This window comes from Macaca nemestrina, chromosome 9 (genome assembly GCF_043159975.1).
Source record: "Macaca nemestrina isolate mMacNem1 chromosome 9, mMacNem.hap1, whole genome shotgun sequence".
In the NCBI taxonomy this organism is placed as follows: Eukaryota; Metazoa; Chordata; class Mammalia; order Primates; family Cercopithecidae; genus Macaca; species Macaca nemestrina.
Window position 1 is genome coordinate 71,762,433 of NC_092133.1, and position 6,855 is coordinate 71,769,287.

Consider the following 6,855-nt stretch of genomic DNA (forward strand, 5'->3'; position numbering starts at 1 on the left):
TTGAGCAACAAAATAGAAGAACTTTGAGTCTCTGATAACTTTATGAATTTGCCATGCCAATCCTGGGCTGTCTGCCTCCAGATTTCAATTGTGTGTATGTGTGTGTGTGCAGTCGGGGGACAAATGGATAAAGAGAGTTATTTTCATTTTCTGTCACTTGCCACAGAACCTAATTCTTCTTCTTCTTCTCTCTTTTTTTTTTTTTTTTTTGAGACAGAGTCTCCCTTGGTGGCCCAGGCTAGAGTGCAGTGGCATGATCTCTGCTTACTGCAACCTCCGCTTCCTGGGTTCAAGTGATTCTCTCATCTAAGCCTCCCGAGTACCGAGTAGCTGAGACTACATGCATGAGCCACCATGCTCAACTAATTGTTTTTTTTTTTTTGGTAGAGACAGGGTTTTACCATGTCGACCAGGCTAGTCTCGAACTCTTGACCTCAAGTGATCCATTTGCCTTGGCCTCCCAAAGTGCTGAGGTTATAGGCGTGAGCCACCGCACCCAGCCTACAGAACCCAATTCTAATAAACAAACCCGTAATTCAGTTCAGCCATGAGCCAAAATGATGGTAGTCAAATACTCCCTTGAAGTATGAGGGAGTCATACTTTTTTTTTTCTTCATGTTTCAATGGTATGTTTAATTAAACAAATGCTCATGACAGATTTTCACAACAGCAACAAATGTTATTTCACAACATCAAATCTTCCTTACTAAGGAAAAAATGAAAACAACAACAAGGCTGATGGATTTGGATTATTTTTCATGTTTCCTGGAGGTGAAACCAGTGTCCTCACTTGTTGTCTTGTTTCCTCAAGTTGGAGACTATCTGTTTCCATTCTCCTTACCTCCTCTCTGGCTATGTGTCCCCAGAAGGCAGCTTGGATTTTGACAGCAGCAACCTCTTCTTTTTCCTTATCTTCCTCAGAAGAGTCTAAGATGGTGACTGGTGTCTCTTCCTCCTTCCCAGATATCGGGGAGTTTTCTTGTTTAGGATCACATTTTTCAGGTGGTTCTTGCTCCTCGAATGCATGGCTGTTCTAGAAGCGGTCTTCTACCTGAGTCCCCCATTCTGCTGGATCAAAAGTGGTTTTCTCTCTTTTCTCTAGAAAGCTCTCAAAATATGCTGCTGCAAAAGCTGTATATTATCCAGCTGCTCTCTCAGAATCTCGTGTGTCAGCCCTTCAAGAAGACTCCCAAATCCTTGCAGAATTCAGTAGTGGGTGTTGGAGAATGGAATCGACATCCTCTTGGTAAGAACTGCCTATGGAGCCTCTTCTTTCTCTGAGAGCTGGTGCCACTGGTCCAGTTTACTTCCTCCTCTGACCTCATGTTCTAGGGATGCATGATCTCTCTCTTCCAGGGCAATTCAGGACCAGCACTGTTCAGCCTGCATCCTTCTTTACTGATATCTGCCTTTTTTCCCCTAGGCTTCCCAACACACTGTTCTGGATTCTCTGGTTGAAGGTTCAGCTGTGGCTGCAGCTCTTGACTTGCTCTTGATGTCATGACACTGCGTTGGAAGTCCCAAGGGCCCATGGTCCTCAGCATGTAACCTGGGAGAAGGTTGGGCTTTTACACATGAGTCCTCATGATTTTTCTCGAATGGATTCTTCCCCATCCCAGCACACACCTTGCAACCTCTCGACAGAGCACCCATCCATTTAGGGCTGGGGTAAAACCAGAACTCTCTGAGCAGCAAGCTCTATTCTAGGGTGCTCCTCAGCCCCCATTCCTCCTGATGTCTGCCACAGGTCCAATCCTCTTCCTCTAAGGTTCCAGCTCCTCTTGCCTGAGCTTTCCCCAACTTCTGCTTTCTTTTCTGGAGTTTTCAGACCTCCAGGGTCTCCCAGGGCAGAGGTCATCCCACCTGAGCATGTATTGGTGACTGCAATCTCTGCCCCTCAGACCCCAGCATTTCCTGAGCTCTGTGGGCCGCCCAGTCATACTCTCACCCAGGCAATCTCAGAGTCGTTTTGTGACTCAGCCGCTCAGTCTCCTGGTCACTTAGTCACTCAATCAGCTCTTCGGTAGTTAAATCAACTAACGACTCACATCCCTGGGCCCTTGGCCAGGTGCTCAGATACTTCTCACTCCGCCATTTCATTTGCTATCTGTTCATTGATCAGCCATTCACTGAACATGAATGAGCCAGCCCTGTGCTAAGTTAGTGGGGATAAAGAGACACCAGGTACAAACCCTGTCCTCTATCGGGGGGCTGCCAGTCTGTGTCCATCAGTCATTGGTCTGGCAATCTGTTGGCTGTTTAATTAATCTATTGGTCAATCAGCATGCCAGCTATTTGATCAATGGCCAGACCCTTGCCCTGGCAGGCACTAGTCCTTGTGCTGAACTCTCAGGGTGTGTAGTCATCAGTCGGTTCTTCAAAGGTGATTAGGAGACCTCAAAGCCTCCAGAAGGAGGTGCTCTGGAGCTGTGATGGAAGTTTAGGACCAGTCTGGTTCCTGTGGGGACTGTAAGGCCTGTGGGGCTTGCTCCCAAGGCAGACCTCAGCTCAGGTCCTGGGAGATGTGGGGCAGGGGACACGGTCTGCTCTGTGTGGTGGGTGATCCTGTCTGAGGACATTGAGGGCCCTGGATTCCAGCCCCTCTTTCTCCCTCCCTCCTGGTGATGGTGCAGATAGACACACACACACATGCACATACACACACTGATAATCTCACACATGCACACACAGACTCACACAACACACATAAACCCACGAACTCACATATATGATCGCATACAAATTCACAAACACCAACACACACACTCATACACACTTTTCCATATGGACTCACACAGGCAGAAGCACACACTCATATACACATATAGTGTCACTTGGGCTTGTCCAAAAGTAAGTTTGTCTCCCATCACAGCCAGGCCCCCACAGATAGCCCCATGCCACATTCAGAGATAGGTCAAGTAGCACTCTTACATCAAGACAAGTGCCACATCTTCACTCCTGGCCCCTAGCTGGGTAGCTACCCAGCCAGGCCCCTAGTAGGGACACAGCCCTGCAGCCCAGCACCCAAATGATGCACTGGCAATGGAGCCCTGCACACCTCCCCAAAGCCCCCACCTGGTTGGGGGCATGCTGAGTTTGAGGAACCCTGAGTCCCCACACTGGGGCCACATTCCCTCTTGAGCCAGTTTTCCTCTGAGGTCTCGTGTCCCTACAGGACTGGCAATGTCCCTACAGGACACGAGACCTCTGGCCACCTCCCTGTCCTCAGCCCCCTGGGCCTGCCAGTTGATCTGAGTCTTCCTCGCTAACCTTCATCCCTCTGCCTCTCCAAGTCTGATGTTCTTCCTCACACAGATACTCAAAGGGAGCTCGGACACCTTTCTGTCCTTGGTGCTAAGACCCCATGCTATCCTCCCAGTTCTCTGCCAGACCACCCCTCTCGAGATGGAGATAGATGAGGGATGGGGAGCTGGGAATGTCCTTTTGAGGGGGTTCCCTATGGGGCCAAGCCAAAGGCAGAGCCTAGGGGAGGGATAAAGAGGTGGCCATCTTAGGGATCCAGAGACCAGCAAGGCAGTGAGCTGAGAACCAGAAACATGGATAGAGGGACTTGCTATGGCTGGAGAAAGTCCAATCAGGAGACACACAGGACGGTCACCCAGGTCACCCCTCTTCTGTATGGCTGGGATCATTCTCTTGGGATGGGAAAAGGGATTCTGGCCTGTCTCAGTTATCTACTGCTACAAGAAAAAGAGTCTCAAATCAAGGGGCTTAAAAACAAGTCCAACTTTTATTTTATTCACAAATTGGCAATTTAGGTGAGGCTTAGTGGGGAGGGCTCATCTTGCTCCACTCCATTTTGGTCAGCTGGGCAGCCCAAAGGCTGGGCCAGGAGTTGTCTGAGCCTCGTTCACTCACGTGGCTGGCAGTTGACACTGCTGTTGGCTGGGGCTTCAGCTGGGGCTGTTGGCCAGAACACTCCCATGCGGCCTGTCCTGTGGCTGCACGGCTTCCTCACAGCATGATGACTGGGTCCCAGGGGTGCACATGTCCAGAGGAAGCTGTTTCACTGGTTACAATTTAGCCTTGCAAGTCCCATAGCATCACTTCCACTCCAACCACAGGCCTGCCCACCTTCCCAGATTCATGGGGAGGGAACATAGACCCCATCTGTCGAGGAAGGAGTGTCAGCTCCATAGTGTGAGAAGAGTAGATGGGATATATTGGTGGCACCAACGATTGGAAAATACAACTGGCAGAATGACTGCTCTTCATAAGCCTTCCTCATGAGTTTCAGCCTCCACCCTTACTCTAGCTTTCTTCTTCTGTTTTTTTCTCCTTGGGTACACATCACTCACCCAGGTTTCAGCTTTCTCTTCTCTTTATACAATTCACAAATTTACAGCTCCAGCCCTGACCCAATGCAGGCATCAGAAACTCAAGCCATATAAAACTCTACCTCCCTACCAAAGCCTGCTCTCCCTCTAGAATTTCTTCCGAGTACCCAGGCATGGGTTCTACTCCATCCATTCCCCCATTTCCCCTGATACATGGAAAAATGAGAGACTGGAGATGAAGCCAGAACTACATTTTACAGCCTCTCTTGAAGCTGGGTGTAGCCATGTGACTATAAGCAACTTCTTTCTCACCTGTTTGAAAGGACACTGTGCACTTCTTCCTCCCTCTACCCTTCTGTGACTGGAATATACCCAGATTTGATCACAAGAATGAGCACAATATCCTAGGAGACAAAGGAGCTCCAAGATGGAAAGAACCTGGGCCCCTGAATGACATCATGAAGCAAAGTAGCCACGGAGACCATTACCTGAGAGAGAAACTTCTTTCTGATTTAAGTCCCTGTATTTGTTTTACCATTGCGTAGCCCAATACCTGAGTCTAAAGACCTCAGGATCTTCTTTGCCCTCCTGCTGTCCATTCTAGTTCAGCCATTCACCAGGTACAGTCCATTCATTCTACCTTCTCCCTGCCCCCTCCTTGCTGTGCCTGTCCTGCAGCTTCTCCCTTGCTTCCAGCTCTCACTTTCTCCTTCTTAACTACAAGACCTCCACATTGGTTTCTTTATATCCAGTCTCTCATTGTTCCATCCCATAATGTTCTTCCTCTGCTCAAAGACCTCCAATGGCTCCCTATTGCTTATTGAAGAACAAGACACCATCTTTCCTGCTTCCATCCCTTTGATCCTGCTGGTCCTTCCTCCTGGATCCCCAAATCTGCCGTTTTCTAGCCATCAAATGCCTACTCATCATCCAAGCCCAGATCAAGTGCTGTCTCCTCCCTGATGACTTTCACGTGTTCCTATTGGAGTTCATCCTGGGCCTCCACTGATTATATCCCTCATCACAGCCCGCCTTAAGGCAACAATTGTCTCTATGACCCACTAGACTGGACAGTAAGTTATTTGAGGGCAGAGACCATGCCCCGGTCATCTTCCCATTGCCTCCACGCCTAAGATAATGCTGTGTATGCAGTAGGTGCTCAATATGTGCTTGCCAGTGAATACTCACTTTCCATGGCTGGAGGCTCACAACGCTGTCTGGGCACTGTTCTTGCCGCAGGTGATCAGGGTTGTCTTCCCTCTGGCCTTGAGGGCTTCCTCAGAGAATCCCGGAGTAACTGAGGGGTGCTGCCCTCCTCACACTTCCCTGGGGCCTGGGGAAGGAGCAGCTGTGAACATTCTGTTTGCTCTGAGTGCAGACGCTGTGAGTGGAAGTGCACAGGTTTTATTGGCAAGGACTTTAGAATGAGACAGACCCAGCTTTGAATTTCAGCCCCACCACTTTTTAGCTGTGGGACTTCAGGCATATTGCTTAACCTCTCTGAGACTCAGTTTTCTCTTTTGTAACATGAGTTTACTATAGCTACTTATCTCCTAGAGGTCTTGTGAGGACATAAAAAGATAATATAGAGAAAGCACTACATATAGTATTTGGCACAAATAAAGTGCTCACTAAATGGTATCAATAATCATAATTCCAATTTCTTTCCTGATACTCTGTCTGGTAAGAGTGGATCAGGGCATGTTTCACACTAGGCCTGGTCCACTGGAATCCTTGCTGTCAGATGGAGGTTTCCCTATGGACAAGGGTCAGAGGATGTGCCTTGTCACAACTGAGTTGAGTTAGAGCTGGGTTTTGCTGGGTGCCCCCAGAAGGTGGAGGAGAGGGAGCAGGGCTGGTGTCCAATGGGGTGAGGGTGAGGGGCTGGCTGTTTGCTAACCCCAAAGTGGCTGGGTTAAACCAGATCTACTGGCAGGTGCCTATAGCCAAGGGTACAATGTCAGGGGTAAGATATGGCAGACTTCAGGGGCTTCCAGGCAGTCAAGGGCTCTCTGCATCAGATGGGCTGCCAGAATCATCCCACAGTTCTCAGTTTCCTCTGGTGAAAAGGATCTGGATCTATGTGGGAGAAGGGGTCCAGGACCCCACATGAGCAGGCTTGGTTTCCAGCAGAGGAGAGGTACTGAGGGCAGTTGGAAGTGGCCCACATACAGTGGCGTCAGAGAGAAAGATTACACTCACCCTCAATATACCACACGCTAATCCTGGGGACAGCAGACCGTGTCCAAGTCCTCCTCACTGGCAGGGAGGGGCCATGATTCGGGGCCTGGACAGCTGGATCTGCAGGTTGCAGTCATTTGTACTAGAACAGGTAGGGCCAGTGGTGAACTGGTAAATGGTGAACAAACAGTTCTTTGGTGTTGGGAAAACTTTCATTTATAGCACTTGCCCATTGCTGTGGTGTAAATACTCCTACTATGGCTGATTTCAAGCTACTAACATAAACATCACTGAGTGATGAGTTGGGAAAAATGTGCACAGATAGCTGTTGGGAGCCAGTAGGAGCTGATTCCAGCACACCACTGGGTGGGGTCTG

The 6,855-nt window shown here is 49.2% G+C and overlaps 1 pseudogene; it reads right to left on the reverse strand.

Annotated features, from left to right (window-relative positions):
* Positions 1-749: 749 nt before the first annotated feature.
* LOC139356069 (sperm surface protein Sp17-like) lies at positions 750-1,982 on the reverse strand (annotated as a pseudogene).
* Between the last annotated feature and the right edge of the window lie 4,873 nt (positions 1,983-6,855).